Raw genomic sequence first — 23,395 nt, 5'->3', positions numbered from 1 at the left:
TCGGAGTGGTCGCACTGAGGAAAAGTAAAGAGCCTAGCGTTTCCAAAAGCCTCCGATTCTACCCCATAAAAGGAGGTTATGCTGGAAAGATTGTACATGGGAAAGGGCACATCCCGATCAGTGGATCTTGTGTTTTGGAAGTTGAAAGAGGACCGAGCTTGGGAAAGGTAACCTAAGAGGACTTTTGAAGAAACAGACTTCGTGTTTAGAAAAGCTGGAAGAGGCCCGAGCTTGGGGAAGGGAACCCCAAGGGGCCTAGTTAAGAAACGGACTGTTTTGCATTGAAAGCTGAAAGTGAACAAGTTGAAGCTTGGAGAAGGGAACCCCAAGGACATTAGAGATGTTGGAGCTCACTGTAAGGGCGCTGTGGAAAAGGTCATACGAACAGCCCTAGTGAGTGAACCCCTCTTCGTGACATTGACAAAATTGTACCTGGTGAGAAGACCACTTGAAACCAACTTTGGTTTCGCCATTACTGCTGAAACACTATGTTTCTTTCCAAACGTCTCCATCACAAGCATGTCACAAATAACAGAACAATGTAGCTCAGTGCAACACAAGAGAAATCATAATGAAGGCTTTTTAACCCCTTCACGGCCATGGATTTTTTCCCCCCCAGTGCTAAGGCCTTTATCGCACAAAACTGAGTGCAAAAAAGGACGAGCCATCTCGCCCTTGGCACTAAAGAAGTAATGTCAAAGACGAGATACCTCGTCCTTGGCACTTACGGAGTGAAGAAATACAAATTTACCAAGCCAATATACAACAGAAATAACTCCCCCCACCCCCCCCACAAAATAAACACAGAAAAACCCAAGTAATAAAACTAATTGTGCACAGTCACATAACCAAGAGCCACATCACAATCAGCCCCCAGAATCACTAAAATCATTAAAAGGGTTCTCAGAAGCTAGCACAGTCTTCAGAGCAATCTCACCTCTTACACATCACAATCTCATAAGTGGACAGTATAATCAACTCACTCAACCAAGTTTCAATTTGCGGCTTTTTCCTAGTTTTGGATACATTTATTATTAGTTTCTGAGAAACTACCAACGCTTTGACAGTCCAAGTTCTCAAATGAAAGTTTGCTCCCTTACTACACCAACTCAACCTCAGTAACGTGCATTTGGGGCATCTCAAAACATCGAATTGTGAATACAGGTCAAAGACTAATGCAACCCTTGAACATCCCCAAAACATGGGTAACCAAGTCCCCCACCATCCATAGCAACGGTCATCATCCCGGAGACCTAACAAACGCTTTTCCTCGGTCCAGTAAAATCTACACAAAATGTTCTGCCAAATCTTTCGCAATTTAAGATCCAACTTCATCAAGGTTGCCTCTTTAGTCGCCCTTTCCCATTCACACTTGGACAACTGACAATTCAACTCAGTAGACCACTGCTACCTTAAACTCTCCCAACCATTAGTAACCGCTGACCGAACCAGAGTCCAAGAAAAGTCGATACCATCCTATGAGGGCTGTCATAGATCCTAAAGAGCCCATTCCATCAGCCAAAGAGACATTAGACATACCCACCCTATAACACAATAAGGACTTACATTCTTGAAACCTCTGTCTATCCATTCCAAGAAGTACAAACCATCCCTGCAATCTCCCAAAACTAACAAATGAATGAGTTAATCCTTGCTCTAGACGATTTTGTTTTGAACAATCCCTTCGTCTATGTGGACCACGAGGCTTGGCCAAAGTGGCCATTTTGCAGATGTAGGCTCATAATGAGCCTGCAAATGGCCCCTCGGTTTTAGTTTAATCTGGTGAAGAACGGCCTAAAGAATCCTAAACTGCCCAATCTACATCCTGTTTGGGTGGACCAGTGCATTTGGCAGTTGAAAGGGCCAGCCGAAGTTGCTGGCCACCAAAATCTTGTGTGCTTTCCAGGATGCGATTAGAGGGCTGGTTTAATCTCGAGTTAATGGATTATCAGTGAGACATTGTGCATTCCAAACATTATGTACCTGAATTGCCGGAAGAATGCTCCTGGAGAGAGCTGCTGCTGAGGCCTTTGGTGCGACAATGGTCGCTCTTTTTTTTCTTGTATCCTGCTCCTGTCCTGCAGATGGAATCCAATCGTAGGGTATTCCAGAGTTTCTCTGAGCCCACCTTGCTTGCTGGACTTCTTCCGATACGCTGCAGTCCTCTCTTCTGGAAAATCATTCTGGCATAAGTGCCTTAAGGTGGGCTGCCTTCATGGACTGGACAGTAGGTGCTGTCCTGTCTCAGCTCCATTTTGAGACATTCATTCCCCTTGCACTTAACCCCTTCTCCCCTCCCCTTCACTTGCGCGATCTTAATGTCACTTGGCATAGCAGGATCGTTCTGTCCTCCCTCCGTTTCCCCTCCCTTGCCTCGTCGCACCTCGAGACACTCGTCTATAGGCGCGTTATAAATGCCATATCATATAACCAGGGATACTGGTACGGCAGTTGCAGCACTTTCTTTTTTCAAAACTATTATTATACCTCACCAGAGAACACTGGGCACGGTTCCATGTGATTGGATTCCCGCAAATAGTTCTTCTATAGCAGCCCAGTTTTATACACCTCCAGTCATTGTCTCTTGGTGGTAATGTCTTTTATAGACATAACAAATCTCCCCTTTCCCTCCTCCCTCCCCTAACATTGAACACAAGCAAAGTGGGATGACCCTGAGTGAATTAACAGGCACTCCGTGTTTAGCCTCCAATTGTTCATGTAAAGCGTTTGTTATTCTCACATAACTGACAAGTTCTTAAGCATGGTGGGTCTAAAAAGTTGTTGTTCTTGGACGAACTGGGGAGCCACACCTCGAGATACTTTTGATAAGTTCATGTAGCCAGAGCACCACTTTTTCCATGGCCAATACCCCCCATACTTTCACCAACCACCATGCTAGCAACGGGCCTGCCTTAGTTTTCCATGATTGGGCTGTTATTCGGGCTGCTGCCAGTTATGTGGGATTAGGGATGCTCTAGGTCCACTAGCCGCATATGCGCCTTCGGCTGTTGCTCCCTGTAGCACCACTAGTGGGGAGTTTGGTAGTTCCGCTCCTTAATCTCCTAGATATGGCCCAATTTCTCCTTCCAATAATATTGTGCTTTTGGGCAGGACCACCACATATGGCCCAGGTCTCCCAGAGCGCTGCACTGCATTTCCTCCAGCAGAGGGGGAGACAATTAGGTCTTCATTTTGTTTAGACGCTGGGGGGTTAAGTACCACCTATAACAGATTTTGAATGATGATGGCCGTACATTTGGAGGCCCCGTGTGCTTGTGGCCATATTTGGCCCCATACCTCTTATGAGATTTCTATATCCAGGTCTCACCCCCCCCACCCCCCACCAATCTATCCCTATATGGTAGCCTATCATTCACCTGAGCATTGTCTACTAGGCGGTATAATCGCAAAACACCCTTCTCTGCCCCTCCTTTCATTGTCAGTTCCAGCCCCATCAGTGTCCATTTGCCCGCTTCTTTCACTTCCTTCTGGGTTACCCACGTCTAATCTGAATACATCTATAGCATTTTCCCTCCCCAACTTGGAACCTGGTCTTGCAGTTTCCAAAACAGAGTGGCTCTCCCCCATGATAAAAATCCATCAGTCGTGGAGCTGTGCGTCCGCCCCATTTATCCCAAATTCCATTGTACCATCTTGGGGAGAACTCCTTAGTAAAACTCATTGGACTATAGGGGCCAAGGCCTGGAGTCCACACCTTCAGTCGCATCGCCTGGTCCCATCCTTGTATGGTATTTTGGGTGGATTCCAATAGTTGCCCTCCCGCCCCATGAAGGGGAGCATGCTTAACAGTAGTGTGGTCGCCCCTTGTTCCATTTCACACCATCCTTTACCTGGGTTGCCCAGTGTAGCATGGGTGTCATTTGTGTTACTAGTATGTACCGTTTTTTATTCCGGTGCTCCCAATCCCCCTCCCCCCCCCCCAATTATCTAGGTTCGTATCAGGACCACTCTAGGGACCCTTGGTCGCTTCTTGTGCCATATGAATACCAAGACTGCTGATTGTAATGTTTTAGCCATCTGTGTTAGGATACTGATAGGGAGTGAGCTCGAAACATAAAGGAGGTGGGGTAGCAAAGTCATTTTAACTGCCGTAATTCTAGTGAGCCGTGAAAGTTGCTGGTTTTCCTATCTGTCCAAGTCTTCCAGCAGTTTCTTCCATAAAAGGAGGAATGTTTGCCCTGTATAGGTCCTACTATGTTTTAGTTAATGTTATCCCCGGGTAGTCTATCCCTTTCTCCTACCATAATCCGTGGGAATGCTTTACTTAGGTCAGCTATGCTATCGGGTCTGTCAGACACATTTAGGGCTTTAGATTTAATAGTGAAAACAGAGACCTCTGCAAATTCCCCAGAGTCTCCTCATTACATTTGGCATAGTCTCTGGTTCGTGCCCCTCATGAAAAGCAGGATATCATCAACAGAGGGCGATCTTATGTTCCACCTGTTTGTACTTGACCCCCGCTAACCCCTGGTCTCGCCTGAGCATTGCTGCCGATGGTTCCATAGCGCATATGAACGAGGACAGTGGGCATCCTTGTCTCGTGCCCCTTCGGATGTCCACCCTCCCTGCAAGTTTCCCATACATCAAGAATTTAGTAGAGGGGATCTGGAAGTTAGCCAATACCATCCTTCTAAATGCTGGACCAAATACTATCGAACACCTGCCTTACGTCCAAGGCGGCCATAGAAAACTTTTGGGCCTATTTATTCCCAATATCGATATCTTGTGCCGTCTTCCCAGAATTAATTCTGACTAGTCCTCGTGGATTACCTGCAGCATAATTTGTGTTAACCTTTCCACCAGGATTTTGGCATACAACTCAGCATCTACATTAAGTAAGGAGTTGGGGCAATAGTAGCGCAGTCATTGGGGTCTTTTCCCGGTTTCAATATTAGAGTTGTGGTGGAAACGCTCACGTCACCTGAAACCACCCTTAGTTCCTCAATTCTATTGAAAAACCGGGTCAGTGACCTTACCAGCTGAGTTCGAAATGTCTTGTAATATCCATTTCCCTACCAATGGTGTTCTGGAGCTTTTTTGGCTGGTAAGGAGCCAATGGCCTCCCCTACTTCTTCCTCTGTTATGGGGTACTCAAGGAGTCCTCGGTCTTCCTTCGTTATTTTCGGCAATTGTACCTCTTGGATATATTCCAGTTGCTCAGATATGCCTTTATCTACCCTTTACAGTCGCCCCTTATGAAACGATTCTACTATTGCCAGCTTATCCTCCTCTGTGAATCGTAATTCCCCCCCAATTAATTTTTCAGCTGTGTAACATAGTTAAGGGTCTGCTGTTTTCGTAATTTAGCGGCAAGGAAACGATTGGCCTTTCCCCCCCATTAATGTAATCGGTCTGTTTTACCCTCATTAGTGCCTGGGTGGACCGGTCTGCCATATATGCCTCTAATCTCACTCTAGCTTTACGTAGTGTCCCAGGTCTTTGTTTCTGCTTGTGTAGAGTTTGTTTCTTTTACCACCTTCCCCCAAAGTACAGCATTACTTGCATCCCAAATCACCCTCCAGTCTATTCCTTCAGAGTCATTTTCGTTAAAGTAGTTGTCAATGACCTTCTCCATAGGGGACCTCAGGGCCATATCCCTAAGAGCTTATTTGTTTAGCGTCCACTGTCTGGGGACCTCTTCCGTGGGTGTATTGCAGTCTATCCGGATGGACACTGGGGCATGATCTGAGAGGTATTGCATCCCCATTTCTATTGTACAATTCTGGGAATGAGCGTTGCTGACAATACAATGTAAATTCTAGAAAAACCTTGATGTGCCGCTGAGTAGTATGTATAGGCCCGCACCATCCTCCAGTTTTCTGCAGTAATGTGTTCAGGAATTGATCTCGTCTTTCGTTTGGGGCATATCGTGTGATCAAGGTGAATATCCGTACCTCCAATATACCCTGAAGTACTATGTATCTGCCATCTGGGTCCCTGTACAGGAATATCTTCCAGAACCCGGTCCCTCTGCGTATTAGAATCCCTACACCCTTAGTCTTTGTGCCGCTAGATGCGAAATACTGCAACGGGAAGAGCTTATGTGTCATGGGTTTTTATTCGGCGCTCTGTAGTAGGTGCGTTTCCTGTAGGAAAAATTACTGAGGCCTGCAGCCCCATCAGTCTCAGTATAAATCAATCAGCTTTTCATTGGGGAGTTCAGTCCCTGAACTTTCACATCATCATCATCATCATCATCATATCAGCCATAATTAAGCTTCGCTTTCCCACGCCTTAGTGTCCTGTGAAGCGGGGCTGTCATCTCTCCAGCCAATGTGGGTCATCCCTCCCATGTAAACTATTCCCTTCAAAACTTTCCTGAACTTCCCCTCCCATTTTAACAACAACGCTAACCAGTGTATTAATCGCAAACTGTATTCCTGTCATACACGTCTTGAAATGGGCTAGATTCCATCCCTCAGCACCCTCCACCCCTGAATCCCTAACTCCCCGTGGTTCATTCATCTGGAGCAAAGTGTCTTGGGCCCTTTAGTGGTTTATATATCGCCCTATTGCTCCTCCCGTTCCCTTTTTCATTAGGTTTTTCTCAGCGGGTTCCCGCCTCGGGTATGCTCTGCTAGATTAGGGCCGTTCCCTCTCCCATTGGGGTAAGAGCAGGTTTGTTGCCATCCACCCTTCCTGAGCATCCGCTGTGGACGTGTCACTTCACCCCTCTGGGGTTTGTTCCGCAGATTGAGGATCTTGTTGCTTCATTAGGTACAACATCTCCTCTTTGGACACATGGTGTTCTTTACCTTGGTATTAGAATCAGAGGCCACATGGGTATGTCCATCTGCATCGTATACCTTTTTGTTGCAACCATGCCCTCACAATTCTCAGGCGTTTGCGTCGCAGTAAGGTTCCAGGAGACACAACTTGGTACATCAATATGAAGTCTTTGCAGAATCTTAGGGGCTCCGGTTTCCTGGCCTCCTTCATGATTTGTTGCTTTAGCTCAAAGAAATGCACTCTTGTAAGCACATCTGGTGGCAGGTTCTTCCTTTGTTGGTATGCTGTGTAGACCCCGTGGGTTCTATCCAAAACAATGATCTCTGCCTTTGTATCCGCTAGTAGGTGATGGAACAATTCCTGTGCTTATCTTTTCATGTTGCTGTCTGGGACGGATGTTGGTATCCCTCGTAGCCTATGGTTGTTATGCCTGGATCAGTTTTCGGAAGCCGCCACTCCTGCTTGTGCGCCAGCCACTCCATTTGCTGTTCCATTATGTTCATCCGTTTAGCCAGTTCCTCTTGTTCGCATAGCGTTGCCTCTGTTTCGCCCACCGTCCTTTCAACTGCTACCATCTGTATACTAAGGTCTGTGATTGATTTAGTGAGGTTAATGACAGTCTTTCAGCTCCGCCTTTATTTCTGCTAGCATTCCTTGGAGATCAGAGCATCTCGTGGGGGGGGGAATCTTCTGCGTCAAGTTGTTCCATGTCGGCTTCTGCCGAGTGGACCTGCGTCGCTGTCTGCTCCCGCTTCAGACCCTCTTGCCCCTGCATCATTGCATTAATGTCACCCAATTGAAGCCCCCTTTTCTATTGATGTACGCAGTGCTTGTGGGTAGTGATCTCCTTTTATTTCCCGTTGCTTGCCAATTTATCTGTTGCTGCCAGGTGATCCTAGGGTCTTTCCTTGCTCCTCCCCTTCTGATGATTTCCTTCTCCTCCTCCCTTAAGCCCAGGGGTTACTTGTGGGGGTGAAAGAATCCCTCAAATCCCAAGTAAAAGGAAGTCTGGTTGATGGCCTGGGAGTGAATACCAAGTACATGGATTTTGTTATTGCACACCTTGATTATGAACCAACAATCAATACAAATTGCTAACAAGTCAGACTATAGGTGCAGGGGAGGAACTATGATTCTGACACAATCACAAAATATAATGAACAAAAAGAGGTCCAATGTGTGGAGTCTCCCATCCCCTGCACACCTCCAAATGCTGTACAAAACAGCCAATACTTTGAGACAAAAAGTCATACACATTTCTTAAGGGTTTAAATTAAACAATATGAAGCAGACCATTTTTTAAAATATTGTGGCAGTTTAAGGACTTCAATTTCTTCTAGAAAATCAGGCATTCTGAACAAAACGGTTTCAGGATCCACGCACCTTCTAGAGCAATCCAAACCGTAAGGAAATATCAAAACATATTTATAAGGTCTGTATCAACCCAATAGATCTTAAAATAATTACTTCCAAATCCGTGCGAACTCATGTGCTGTTCATGCCAAGGTTATATGTACAAATAGTGTTCCAAATGGGAATACAATTCCAATTAAACCCAATAAAGTCCAAAGAGCCAACTGGATGTAACCAACTGATATAAAGAAAACGCCTAATAATCAACTCCCTGGTGGCGCATGCCATATGTAAATGGCCAAGAATAGGATAGAGATGGTACGATCATGGACATACCTGGCCAAAGAGCAGGAGCTCATAGTAAATATACAGAAACGTTCAAGACCTATCGGACCTGTGGACATACTGCAGGGATAAAGCGAAACAAAAACCAATCAGAGGTAGCTCAGTGTATGAAGTACCCAAAGACAAAAAGGCATAGTAAGCACTAACCTACTGTTTCAAATCGATGAAAGAAAACCCTTTAAAACGAGCTCGACCGAGAGGGCTGACTCTCAGAGGTAATTCAATAGCTAATGCAAATCATCCAGTTCCTCGACCATGTGCAAACAAATCTACAAAAAGTGTAAAAGGCATCAAATTATTACAAAAGCTTACCAAATGTATCTAACCACCACTATCTACCAAGGTATAGTATAACCCTCTACAAGTAAGGAAGCTTACCCTCCAGAGAGTAGAGGTACACGTCCTCGAATGGCGCATAGACTTGACTTGCATTTCAATCCACCCGAAAACTCAGGGGAGTTCTTTAGAGAGTGGTATACTGGTCAATACAGTACTTCCAACGCATGCATCACACAGGAGAAAAACACATTAGGTCAAATTGTAAACCCAGGGTAAGCACAACTCAACTACGAGACAAATCGCATACACTCAAGTGCAAACGCTTACACAAAAATATTAGCAGGCACAATCCCATGCGCTGCGTGAAAGTATTCCATGGACTGTGAACCCTCCGTACCCACAGTGATATACTGACGGGCGTATAAACACGTGGAGGAAATAGAAAGCGGACTAACCATAAGGTTAGAGGCCCCAGCGGCCATTTTAGATCGGTACAGACAGTTAAGTGTGAAAATCAAGAGCGGTCCAGCCACAGGCCACACATATGTCACGGTCATTAAACGGCAGGACACTGCTTAACTAAGGGCTCAAATGGTGAGCCTTATGTCAAGAGGGAATAACTCCATAACAAGCGTCTGAACAAACATTAAGTCAAACAAAATGATAGCAAAAATTGCGAAAAAAGGAATGAATAGGGAAGAAAATTTTACGTGGGTTAAACACCCAATTGGCTCATTTGGTTACATGTACAATTTCAATGGGGCACAGTTAAACCGTTTAGAACTACAAACAGGTAACCCCAAAAGAAGCAAATATTGACTCACCATTAGGTAGGCTCTTCTCAACATAGTTGTGTAGTCCATATAATTGAGTTAGCATTGAACAAGCATATTATGAATTAGAACAGCAAATGATTTATGGATAGAGAGCCTTTACACACTCATGAAAATGTTTAAAGGCAGCAAAGTTTGTCTAGCACCATCTTACCAGTCAACAAGTAATACATTGGGACAAATTTGTCAAACATTGGTTAAATTATCAGGATAACCAGTCCCTTAAGGACATGCATATAGAAAAAAGTATTGCCAAATGTGGCGAGATGTAGATATTAATGTTCAACGCGCAACGTTATTTTGACAGGTCAGTATGTACAACAGACATGTTATGTTCCGGACAATCATAAAAAGCAGTTTAGACAAAACTCCTCATCGAGTCCCCTTGGCTCCACTGCTTCTAAAAGATGTAGCCAAAACATCTCTCTAGCATCCAGGAAGCGTAATGAGGGCGAACCAACTTCTAAAGTAAATTTAATGCGCCTATGAATTGAAGTAAATCGGAAAAAAAAGACAGCTCTCGTTTTGACCCACACCACATCCCAAAAATGTAGTCCATGTACCTTTTCCATAGGAGAAGGTTACTGGCCCATTTCAGTTGATCAAGAATGAAAGTTTTTCAAATTTGTACATGAAAGTCTTTGCATATACTGGGGCCATTGCCCTGAAATCTAAAGTAGTTATTGAATAGGATGAGATTCAATAATTCCAACATGGATTGTACCTTGCCTCTCACTGTATCTGAATTGAGAAGGAGTCATTCCACGGCATCCAAACCTTCATTGTGTGGGATAGATGTGTAAAGACTGCAGACATCTTAAGAGAATAATATACAGTCTGAAGATAATGCAGTAATGTCTTTCCTGACGTGTCCCTCAAGTAAGTAGGAATCACCTGAACTAGCGGTTGCAACAATCAACATAGATAGCCAGGGGATCGAACACACTGTCAGTCCCGGCCACAATGGGCCTAAAATGGTGTTTGAGCACAATTCTTCCAAATTTGAGGCAATCTGTAGAATACGGGGGTGATGGGAAATTGATAATGAGAAACCGTTTGGTTTTCAAACTTATCCAATCATGATCAAATGCCTTCAAAATCAATTCTTTAATCTCATTAATGGGGTTGCAGATCAGCTTAATATATGTAGGTTGACTCATCTCGTAATAATGCCAAGAAATTCTGGTTGTAATAGACAGTTTCCATTACAACGAGTGTCACTCTTATCTGCTGGTTTAATCGTGAGGTCTTCATCTCTGGCTAATTATTCTGTGTTCCAGTTGTCTATTTCTGATGTTATAAGGGGAGGGTCTCTGGTAGTTAATATTACTCAACGTGTTTGAAAAGACGATGCTGACAGAATTAAGTATTGAATTCGGAACATGAGGGTCAAAAACACTCTTTGCACGCATTTCTAATAGGTCATGCAAAACAGGCAAATATTCCATAGGTCGGATTTCAAAGAAAATGTTTAACCTAATCTTGCATAGTAGCTTGTGTAAACAGATTTTTTCTACAAAGAGAGAGTGGTATTACAGGTGGGAACAAACGAGAGGCCCCGATTAAGTGTGTCCAGTTGTCCACTTGTTAGTACTTTGTCACACTACCTGCCATTTTTGTGCCTCTCCTGGTCATCTTCTTAGGCCTAAAAAAAGGCCCAAGTCCAATGTAGGTATTGATGTTTCTACTCCCGTCCTACTAGCTACCCCAGGCGCACCCGTAGTGATATTTGTAGTACCAATTTGTCCGCCGCCTTCAGGTACATTAGGTTCTCCTACACTGCTGTTACTGCTACTGTCTGGGAGTGAATACTGCCAATGGAAGGAGCCCCGAGTATTCCCTTCCCTGTGAGGCCTGTGTGATGGCCCCCTCCAGAGAGGGTCCCTCCGCTACTTCTGTACTCTTGTCAGGCTCTTGCTGCTTTCCCGGCCTTCCCAGGCCAGTATCTCATGTTCAAATGTCTGAATGGGAGACAGGAGTGCAGCGCAAGGTCAGTACCTTGTTCTGCTGTCTTCTTCCTCCGGAGCGGGCCCCTCCGCCTACTCCTTCCCCTTCACAGGGCTCCTATCATTTAGCGGTCCATACCGGTCCGATGCCTGCTTTTTGGATTTCTGGCTGGGGGAATGGGAGGATTTCTGCTTGGGAAATGGGAGTGTTGTGCGCCGCGTATGATTGGGCGCTTGCTCTGTCCGCCTCTCAAATCCCTCCAGGCTCCTCCATTACTCCTGTGGGTTTGGCTTTGCTTTACCCAGTGCTTTTGATGGTTGGAGGTAGGACCGCTTGTTGAATCGGAACCTATTCCTCACTCTGAGTGTTCCGTCCTCCATTTTGGTTGAATACCTAATTTTTCTGCCGGCTTGATTTCCAAGCATTTCCATTGCAATTTTGGGCTTCAGGCTTGCCATTTCCGATGGCGGTGTTAGGGAGAATTCTCAGAAATGTGTCAATTCCTCTCTACCTTAGAGACACCGAGCAAATTTACTGGATTTTAGGACTTTACATTTTTAACCTGGAGAGAGTGAGCCCTTTTCCCCCCACCCCACTCTCTCATGTAATTTTATGTGATTTGAACTCTGTCAGACTCCATACTTTCAAAGAAACACAAACTCCATCATCTTTTACACTGTGTCACACAGCACCTTCAGTGTAGTGGCACAGGGAAGTCTTTTAGATTTCCCAAAGTTTAAAATACCTTCTCTTGGATAAACTACTGTTCCCCAAGAGCAGTGAAGTGAAATTGACTTTACTTACATGTGTAACTTTCTAGACCCAGCACACACTATCTTACAATAGGGTGCTGGAGGGGTTACTTAGTACCCCCTTTGTCTAGTTTCTCATGTAACATTTTTAGGTTACCCTTTTCTCGATGAATGGCTGGTGGCAGTGGTTTACTTTTAACCACCGTGGTGTGCTTTTACCGCGGGCTGCGTTCGTAGTAAAGCACTCAAGGGTGCCATTTTGTCAAAATGGCCCCAGTATTCTTTTTTTGCCAATTATTTAAATAATATGCTTATAACAATTAAAATTTTGCATATAAAATCTCATGGAATCACAAATACTACGCATAAGCTTTTAAAAAAAGACATTCGATCCATTAACAAATCACCAGCCTACCTGACCATCTTTTCTGATGCCAAAATCCGTGCAATATATCTGAAAGTCCGAACGAACACCATACCAACACGCTTCTATCTAGCCAAAACCAGACAAATCGCTCTAACAGAACATTTTTGCCGCTTCTGTTCAGACACTCAAAAATCTGAAATACTGTTCCACCTACTAATGGAATGCAACGATCTCTCAGAACAAAGATCTAGATTCGGCAGGTATTATAAAATCAGAGAGCAAATAATGGAGACGGAAGAAAGATGGATGGAGATGCTCAAAGGCAAATCGCAAAAACTGATCTTGACAATATGCCAATTTCTACAAGAAATTCTAAGTCGTGGCAAACCTGTAATAAGTTAACAAACCTTGGAAACCTGGAGACAAATGAAAAGTTTAAAAATTAAACGATCACATTTAAAAACAAAAAAAAAAGTTAGTACATCACCATTAAAACATCAATATACCATTTGATAACTTTTAAAATTTCTAAGATCATCACATAAAATGTCATCATATAAAAAATTCAAGTCATTTCCATCAAGTAATCTTCGCCAAGTATCAAGCATAATGCGCTTGGGAATAGTATCATTATATTTCATTAGGCATTTACTTTGTAGCTCAGCTAGGCTATTACATTCGCATATTATATGGTATGCTGTTTCAAGAGTATTTACTCCACATAATCTGCAGTATCCAAGTTGGAAGCCGAGTTTGGCCCCCAAAATGACAAGAACATTACAAATATTGAATTTAAACATCAGGTACCAGCGGATCGTGATACAATCTGGATATGCACATTGATAAATTGGTTTGCTTACCCTCATGGCTAGTTGGCTAAGAAATAACCCACTATTTACTTTTGACCTAAGATTTACTAACATTTGTTCATGGTCCAGATCATATATCATACTTTTTAGTTTCTGCTTAGTCTGTTTGATCAATTACAACAGCTAACCACCACTATCATTCTTAATCCACTTATAATAAACCCCTCTCCATCTATTTAAAGTTACAAAATCAACCTTGTTTTGTGCACTTTCATATTGTTCCATTGACTTAACCACAAAGGTACCATTAGTAAGTCTAGTCAGCTGGGCATACAACATGGCCACCATCAGTTCAATACAGCTATTAACACTTGGCAACTCACATTCTAATAGAATGTATTCATCTGAGAGATTTTTGGGCATTCTCATTAGGATCTTCAACAGTTTTGCTTCAAATAATTTCAACTCTTTCTTAAAATGACTCCCCCAGATTTCTGCTCCGTATAACATACAAGTTACAATTTTAGCATAATATAATTTCAACATTGTGCTCACTGAAAAATTCCCTTGGCTTCCAATAAATTTACTTAATGCCCTGGTCACTATCATACATTTACGCTTTGTTTTGGTCCAATGTTTTTTCCAGTTAAGCCTGTTGTCTATTATTACACCCAAGTATTTATATTCATTGACAACTTCAATCTGTCTCAGGTATAAACACCAATTTTAGATTTTTCTTATTCAAGTTTTTATAGTCAAACTTCATGATTTTAGTTTTATCTATATTGACCACCAGATCATTCGCCAAGGCAAATTTTACCAGTTCATCCAACTTAGCTTGAAGTCCCTTGGGTGTATAGTCTAATAAGAGGAGATCATCGGCATACCCTAGCCAACCAAGTTTTAGTATTCCCATCTTAATGTCATACATATGGGTGTTCCTCACCTCTCTTTGAAAGACTGTCAAATACAAGTTAAATAATATGGCCGCTAATGTACAGCCTTGCTTTACTCCACGGAGTGTAGGGATGGCTTCTGGTAGTCTCCCCTCTATATCAAGGCAAACTCTGACCGACGTATCTTTGTATAGCAGTTGTATCGTATACAGCAGTCCGGGGGGTAGTCCCCATTGTTTTAGCTTAGCCCATAGCTTGCTTCGTGAAAAAGTATCGAAGGCAGCCGAGAAGTCGACATACCAGACATATACAGACAGCCCACAAGCCTTCCACGAGTATTCCACAGCACTAAGTTGGCAATATTATGGGATGTTGAAGACCCCGCTCTAAATCCAGATTGGTTATCAGGCAGTACTCCACAACTGATAATCCATTGATTTAGATCATCTAACACGCTTTTAACAACAAATTGTGCTGGAATATCCAGCATGGCCAGCATCTTGTAGTTGGCTGGGTCGTTATGGGCACCTTTCTTGACTTGGGCAATTTCTTTATCAAGTTTGTCAGTGAGACTACAGTGAATGTTCCCTTCCACACCGTAGCCTCATTCTGTAACTCATCCTCTTCACTGGCTAAAGTACTCAGTGGATTGATTACTTGTGCCAAAAATACGCTATCAGGTACTCAATTGGGAGCGTCTTTTCTTTTTTACTATTCATAATATCCCACATGGCTTTACTATTTTTAATTTTGACGCTTGTGCCAAAGTAAGCCATATTCCTTCTTTTTCAAATTGTATTTTAGCCATGTTTTATGCTGCCTTTTAAGTTCATATATCTGATCTATAACATTTATATCATTTTCCTTTATGCATTTTTGGATATTCTTTCTAAGCATTTCTTTCCACTTATGTATGTCATTATCAAATCTCTTGATGTACCAGATTCCATTTTTCACCCACCGACCTATAACGTTTCTCATTACAGCAATTTTTATTTTTTCAGTTACATGTTCAAATTCGCGAAGTATATTACTCGGTGTTCAAAGGGCTACATTCAAACACTTCAATAAAGTTTTCCAACAAGTCTATAGCCGTCTCATACACTTTCTCAATATTTCTAGGGTTCCATTTTATTAGATTACCTGCATCATTACCTCGATATCCCCTTTCTTTTGATACTCATTGCTAGTTGTATTTTTATCAATTAGGCAGAGGTATAGGGGGAAGATGATCACTTTCCTCTCTGCACCCTACAGCCATATCTTGCACCAGCATACGTGCCCTTTTATTCACAATCATGTAAGTGTACTCATACTACGGCCACATATTCGAGTCACATGTTTCTCAGAATCCCCATGTGTATTACCATTCAAGATGGTTAGTTAGAATTCATTAAAAAGAAAGAGATCCATGCTTTGCCTTCCTTCTTATAGTGACAATCAAACGGTTCAGAATTATATTCTTCGATTGTACACTCTGACTCAAAGTTAAGTTTTGCATTTAGATCTCAAACAATAATTAACGGCATCCTACTTCCATATTCAACCAGTATTTTGGTTAAAGTTAATATATTCTCTTTGTTATGCCTTCCGTCAGGAGGATTGTATACATTGACAAAAACAAATGTATCTATAGTCGATGCCATACATGTTACAATAACTACCGGATTCCTTATGTTTAATCCCACTCTGTGGCTGTTAAATAGGAGGCAATTAATCCTCCTTTTGGACGTCCTCTAGATCCATGAGTTGCATTACTTACATGATTACTACCTCCATCATTTTCACATTCAGTAACGAGCCACGTTTCCTGCAAGGCAATCATTCTAAACCTAGCAATATCATCAAGAAGACCATCTTCGCTTGTATAGTGGGCATTTCCTCGAGTGTTCCAAGATCTCCACATCATCAGGAACAATATTCAAAATGAGATTTAAATGCAGTGGGGAGCCACTGCCAATACCCGTCAGGAATTTCTTCATCAATAGGTCTATTTGGTTTCTCAGCATCTATCTTTGAGTTCATTTTGGTCACCCTTTTTTCTTTACTCTGGAGTATGCTTGCTCACCTCTTGTTTGGATGTTTCTACCTCATATTTTACTTTCCGTATGTATTTTTCATTACATGTGTAACCTATCTTCTCGAAAAGCTTTTTCTGACTCAATATAAAATCATGTATGGACTGTTCATAACACCAAACATTAGTGATAAGTCTAGTAGAGCTTACTTCTTGGTCCACTATTTTAAAATCATCAGATGCAATCATCCGCAGGGGTATAATTGCTGCACATATTGAGAGGATGTGATGTCTATTAAGTACCATCATCTCGGTAGTATCTACTTTTTCTATTTGTAGGGCCAATATCATATTGCTCATGTCAACCAACTCCTTGTTGTTTGTTTTAATATTTGTTTCACTAACCTTTTCAATATTCTGCGGGGTGCCATTGGTGTTCCCCTTACCGCTCAAAGCTTGTGTTTTTCATGCATTCCTTACTTACACCTTCATCACCGAAACGTGGAGCATTCTCATATAGCTTACGTACATCAATCAATATATCCGCAGCAGGTTTTTTTTTACTTTTTCTTTTTCCGTATTACCGCCTTCTTGGGGGAACCCTGCCACCCCGCGCTAAGTTTACCTGAATGCAGCTTAGATGGATTCATTAAAAAAATCTCTATCAGTACCATTAACCTTCTTTTGTCTTTTTATATTGTTCTTACTGCTATCATTCACCAGAGGCTAATGTATCGCAACCTTATGTTCACCCACATAGTTACGTTCTTTGTAGATCGACGATGCTTTCAATTCAATATTAGTTCCCTTCTTATTAGGTTCAGGTTCAAGTCTTTCTATCTTATTCAACTCAATGGTGTCCTCTACATCAAAAATACAGCCATTATTGGTACCTTTTGTCTTAGTTATACTATACATGGCTGCTTTTCCATACCTTATTTTCTTCTTAGATTTTTTCTATCTTAGTTGTCTTTTAGAGTTCATATTTTCCAAATTCTTTTTACTACACCTACCCTTCTTGGATGAAATATATTCTGACACTGTATATTAATTTTTTTCCTTCCAGTGGCTCGCTCAGTTTTCTCTGATCATTTATATTCGAGTGGTCACACAAATTTCCACACTATTTCTGTGTTAGTATTCGTACTTTTACCACACATATTTCCTGCTTCTTTTACTAACATCACATAGTAGCAGTGAGTGTATAGCTAGCTTATCTTCTAGACTCACATTTTTCCACAATCGTAAATAAAGCATTTTCCAAAGCTGGAAATAGCTCCTCCGAGTTAATACTCATAAAGCTTGTTTCATCCAATAGCTCTACCTTGGAAACATTAGGTTTACATTCAGGCACCCTAACAATCAATTTAATCGGGAATATAGTGGTCAATTGCCAGGCAAACTTGCCTTATAACTATTAAGCCAGAATTGGTTCTTCCTACCATTGTGCATGAGTTTAATACCACTAGTGTCATCTTGCTTGATCTTATGTGGTATATTATCACCCATTTTCCCTTGAGGGTTTTTTAAAGAGCGTAGTTGCATTAGTTAAGGTAGTGTCACTTATACCCCCAGTATTCCTCTTATTTACCAACACTTCTACACACTCAATTTAAATCTACGTATTAATAAAATTAGTGCCTTACCCCATAGCACACCACGCACATTGAACAGTAAACAGTACACTTTCGAGCACTTCCTGGTGCACGCGCGTGGTGCCCTGTATTGTGGGTATTTCAGGCTTCACTGGGGAAATAGAGGGGAAGGACCTCCTAATGCTTGGTCAATCACTGCTTTCTCAACCCAGTTTAGCCTGCCAGCTGGATACTTGCAATCGCTTGACAGAGAAAGCCCTCTTATTCGGCCCACAATTCAATTTTATATAACAACCACTTGCTTGTAGCGGTCATAAGTTACCTTCTGTAGCCTTATTGATGCCATTCAGGACTCTGGCCCATGCTCCGATGTGAAATAACGTCTGCAGCTCGCGTTTATTGTGGCCATTTTTGCCATTTCTTTGTGGAAAGGTCCTTCTTGAGATTTACTATACGTGCCAAACCAGGGTTGGACCCTTGGTTTGTTTTGCCTTTGGAGGAATTCACAAGTGGCTCCAGGGTGTCTGGTGGGGGCAGGAAGCGAGGGAGGTACCCAAAACTCCCAGTGCTTAGTCTCCTATGAGACAGAAATGCACTCTTAGGTGATTGGCTGGCATTCTGGCAAGGACAGCCACCCTGCTGGGTGACTGACAGGTAGGCTGGAAATAATGGGAGAAGCCTGCATAAAAAGGCAAGGCTTTTTGGCTTGGAAGGCAGAGTCGACCACTGGACGAAGGAATCCGAAGAAGAACTTGGAAGAGACACCTGCTGAAACTCCTGGACCGTTGGGTTTGCCCGGTGAAGCCCCGCTTCTGTGCTGAAGCTCTGAATTAGCCTAGACTAGAGAAGCCCTGCAAGGACGACTTTTCCCTTTGAGTTGGTGGAACCAATCAACTCCAAAGTAAGCCACCTGGACATCCTCTCAAAGCTGGTTGAAATTTCACTGGAGTTGCTGCTGGAACCAAAGAGCCAGGGAGAGGAACACCAGATCGTGTGCGTTGCTTTCGAGTTGGCCAAGAGCTCCAGGAAGATCCTCCGGACCCCGAGGAAGCAGGACCGACCGAGCCTGAGCCACCTCAACAGAGTGCTGGACCCCAGATGCAAAGAAAGCCCCTCTCAACAGCCAAGAGTCCACAGTGGTGCTATTTGCTGAGACATGAGGAGCAGAAAATGTGAAGTGCCACTGAATAGAAGTTGGTCCTTTTCGGTCTCCTTTCGGTCGCTGATCGTCCCGTCGCAGTGCAGGAGTCCTCCAGGCGTCCTCCCTCTTGTCCCCACGACTGAGGTCCAGGAACACAGGACCTGCAGCCAGGTGGAACCATTTTTCCTCTAACCAAAAGGTACTGTACAATCTAAGAGAACTTACCTCTTGTGTAGCCTCACTTGTTCTACATTGAGACTGGTCTTGGTTACTTCTGTGCAGTTTCTAACAGCTTCTTTACCTCACAAGCCTAAACAGCTTGTGGCCCTGCTTTGATTTCTTCTTTTCTACAAAGACTTCTAAAACATTGTTCAAGACTTTTACCGACCTGTAAGACGTGCTTCAGCTCACCTAGACATTTGTCCAATTGACTTTGGCTTGGCCTGGCTCCCTGAATAAATCTTCCCTCTGACATTGTGTTTGGTCTTCCTTCCAGGAAGGGGTCAACTAACTTTGCATTGGGGGTTAACAAAGTACTTACCTGCTTTCAGAATGCTTGTGAGATCTCGTTTCGTTCTAAATAACCTTTATCTTTGACATGCCCTTAAGTATTGTTCTAAATAACAGTGATATATTAATGTCCACAGTGTCTTAGCCATTTAAGTCACCTGAGGTGACTACTAACAGTGTGTATTTGTGTGTTACTATTATATTGCCCCTTCTGAAGGCTTACTCAAACTGACTGTTAAATTAACAATTGTTCAATCAAGAAACCTTGTGTGTAAGAGTTTATTTGAATACTTGTCACTGTGAATCTCTGTTTAACTCCACTAAAGCTCACATTGACCCCTCTTGAGATAAGCCTGGTTATTCAATCACGCTACCGACCTGTGTTTTACAGACTTATACCAAAGGCTGGGTTCCTATTGCCAGGAGGTCAGGGTTGTTGTAGTGCACCCAAAGGGTACTGCATATAATCTTGCCTAACAGGCAGGAACCTCCAGTCCACATTTCTATGTTTCAGGCATGCCTCAGATCAGGGTATTCGGGAGTAAAGGGCAGCTGAGTGTACGGAGCTCACCGGGGCAGCATTTGTCTCCGCCCACTGCTCCTATCACATTTTTGTACAGCGTGAAGGCAAGCATAGGTTTAGACACAGACTGACTTATTTTAGACTATTACACAAAGACGGCCATTAGAAACATCAGTTAAGGGAGTAAGGCCAGTCAGGCATTCCACCACCCCAGGAACCTTAGTAAATTAAGATTTTAAGACAAATACGTTTGAGACTGTTAGCCTCATTATGAGTTTGGCGGTAGCCGTGCCGGTAAAAACAGCACGGCTGCGGCCGGAGTCATTTTTTTCCAGCACCCGGCAATGGGGACTTACCCGGGCATTACAGCCCTGGCGGTTCCGGTGATTCCTCACTGCCGGGTGCCGGAAATATCTACTCCCCATTCCAGTTCCATTGGACTCGATGGGAATGGGGGGACAGATGCACCAGCGCCATTCATGAATGGTGCCAGTGCATCCGTCAAGGTCTGCGGGCGGGTGCTGTTCCACCTGCCAGGTCAGACCTGGCGGGCGGGAGGGCACCTGCCCGCAGAACTCATAGTTTACTGTCTGGAAACAATGGTACCGGCACGTTTACCGGTTCTGTTGTTTCCGGATCAGCAACCTTTTAATGACCCCCTGTGTCTCTCTTGATAGTATGCCTGTCTCACAGCTTTTTGCCGCTATCGTCATATCGTGGCAAATACACCAATGAGGATTGATGGTGTATACTATGCAAAGAAGAACTTGAGAGTCTAAATCATTACTTACCTTCCTAATTTTCCCAATTCTGGATAGTCCCAGAACGAAAATCATTAAAATGCTTGAAAAGAGCAATAGGTGTGTTTTTAAGATGGTGGGCAATGCATGACTAACACAATGTTCATGTTTTTGGAGTGGAGTTCTTTGCTCCAGAGCAAAAGCCACTACCTAGTTACAAAAATTACACGACACTGCATAAAATCAAATGGAGACAAAGCGCATACATGTTTTTGTGAAAACAGTTAGGAGGGGAGAGATGAGGAATTCTCTTATCACTTGTTATTATAAGGATCATTACGTATTAAACCTTGTACTAACGCCCCTCTGCCCAAAAACAGCAGGCAATGTTTTAGACCAGACCCCCAAACATAGCTTAATGCATACTGTAAGCACAACTATCGGGGAAAAAGAGCTTTTGGCAGTTAAAGTACTTCGATGGGCTAGAGAACTGGTCAACTTTTCAGAAGGCACTAACTAGGGACGAAAAAGGACACCAGGCCCCTCTGATGCAGCTTCAAGCAAGAGATGCACATGGAATCCATGCTCTACGAGCCTCATAGAGCATGGCAGTGGTAGCCAGCGCATAATATGTTACAGGGCGCACCCTCCTGTACTATGCACACACCATCATTAAATATTCTGTTATCTACAGCACCCCACTTCAGCAATGTTGTGCACGACTGAGAATCAGCATGTACTGCAGGTCCTCGTGCAATTAAAGTCCCATGTGGAAGCGTGCACAGCATCTGCCCCTGCAGGCACTTGCGGCGCATAGCCCATCAGAGGTCAAAAGGAGGTTTATTTTGATATTCTGTTCATGTCCTCTATGGATAGTGATGAGAGATCTGGCAAAAGGGTTAATGCAAATCTCGTTCAAATCTGAACAGATTGATACAGACCTGCCTAAACCCTGGGATTGGCATGGAGATGCCGAAGTTGAGACTTTCTCTGGGGAAGAGCGGGAGACCTCCGAGATTTCTGGTGTGCACAGCCATCTAAGTTGGGGTGGAAGAATAAAGATGAAACCCCTTACCCAGGAACCGAACCTGTGCCCTGCACAGTGGCATCAGAGCATTTATCTCACTGAGCCATCAAGTACTACATTTAATGAATCTTTGTCTATTGACCCGATTGATGCCCTCCTCCTTCACTGAACTGCTAATTTAGGGAGTTACAGAGTTAGCATACAGCGTGAGGAGAAGGGGCTTAAATAGTATGTGCAATCACCCAGGCTTCGCAGCCTTTGTTACTGTAATAAGTTACATGACGCATTACTTTACATTCTGGTAGTTATAGTCTTGCATTCAAGATGGAGAGAAAAGAAAGTTACCACGCTACTGTTTGCTTAACATATTTCTATAGCGGTTTATAGATCGGTCAAGTTCGTTTATTTTGATTTGGAGTACTTTTCAGTTAATCTCTTTAAAAACAGAATCTTTCTGAAGTCCACACACTGAACATATTACTATTAACCAGGCCTAAGAAAATATGCAAGTGAAACCCCTAAATGATGGGCTGGTCTGAAATCCAAGCTTTAAACAAAATGCGTGATCCTGGTCAAATCAGTTTATCCTTCTGTGCATTAGGTTAAAAAAAAAAAAAAATTGTTAAACAGATGTTTCAATATAATTACAAACATAGATATGTTACAAAATAAAGGCAGGCACACTTTTTTTTCTCCCCTAGCTATTGTACTAGTTTTTAAATCTACAAAATGGGTGCGTCAAGGGAAGGGTGGCTTCTATGGCTTTAAGTCCGGGTTTTCATTCAAGCGCGAAGGTGGTTTCCTACACTTAAGAGAAAAGATACCAAAGCATCCCCTACGGACGGTCCATTCAATTCAGACATAACTCAAACGTTCGGCTTACAAATGCGTAAATAACAGTTAACGTAACGCAGCTGGACTTACGTTTGTATTGTCACCACGGAGCCTTAAAAGGTTGATAGATTTGCGGAAATAGCGCCAATCTGGGTGCGTCCAGTTCCTGTCCCGAAGTGGTGAGTATACTTCCCATCGGAGGAACGGGTCCTGCAAAGCTCCGCCTCCTCTTCATCATGTGAGTTCCACGTTACGTTCAGGACATTTACACATGTGGTCTACGCTAGCTCCACCAGCGCCTCGTGATCATTGCAGGAGCGGGAAGGCAGACCCCGGGGCAAGCATCGTGGCTGATAGCTGATGAACACAGTGCATTCTTCCGAGATTAAGAACGAGGCTGGTGATAACGACGGCAATGCCGCAGTTGTTGTCAGTCGAATTTAAAACAGTTTACATTTTGCAACTTATGTACTCATACATGCCAGCATTGTCGACAACCTAGGAGGGAGACTTTGAAACAGAAAGCGGTAGACAGGAATTTCCCCATATGATTGCATTGGGTATTTATTTTAGGCGACAGCAGGTAAATAATATCAATATTTTTCATCCAAAAATCGGGAGTCTCCCGCCTGAAGGGCTGATTCATGGAATTATTTAGGCCGAAAAACAGGGTTTTG

At 43.1% G+C, this 23,395-nt stretch overlaps 1 protein-coding gene across 1 annotated transcript in view; it reads right to left on the bottom strand.

Annotated features, from left to right (window-relative positions):
- Positions 1–22,942, bottom strand: part of ABRACL (ABRA C-terminal like) — a 152,906-nt gene extending 129,964 nt beyond the window's left edge. Inside the window, exon 1 of the mRNA XM_069608111.1 lies at positions 22,809–22,942. The gene's annotated coding sequence lies outside the window, so the exon portion shown is untranslated. The remainder of the gene's footprint in view (positions 1–22,808) is intronic.
- Between the last annotated feature and the right edge of the window lie 453 nt (positions 22,943–23,395).

The sequence above is a fragment of the Ambystoma mexicanum genome, chromosome 4q, assembly GCF_040938575.1.
Source record: "Ambystoma mexicanum isolate Mex_15411 chromosome 4q, UKY_AmexF1_1, whole genome shotgun sequence".
NCBI classification, from domain to species: Eukaryota; Metazoa; Chordata; class Amphibia; order Caudata; family Ambystomatidae; genus Ambystoma; species Ambystoma mexicanum.
The sequence above is the reverse complement of the archived record's forward strand: the minus strand, read 5'-3'. Positions and strand labels throughout refer to the sequence as shown.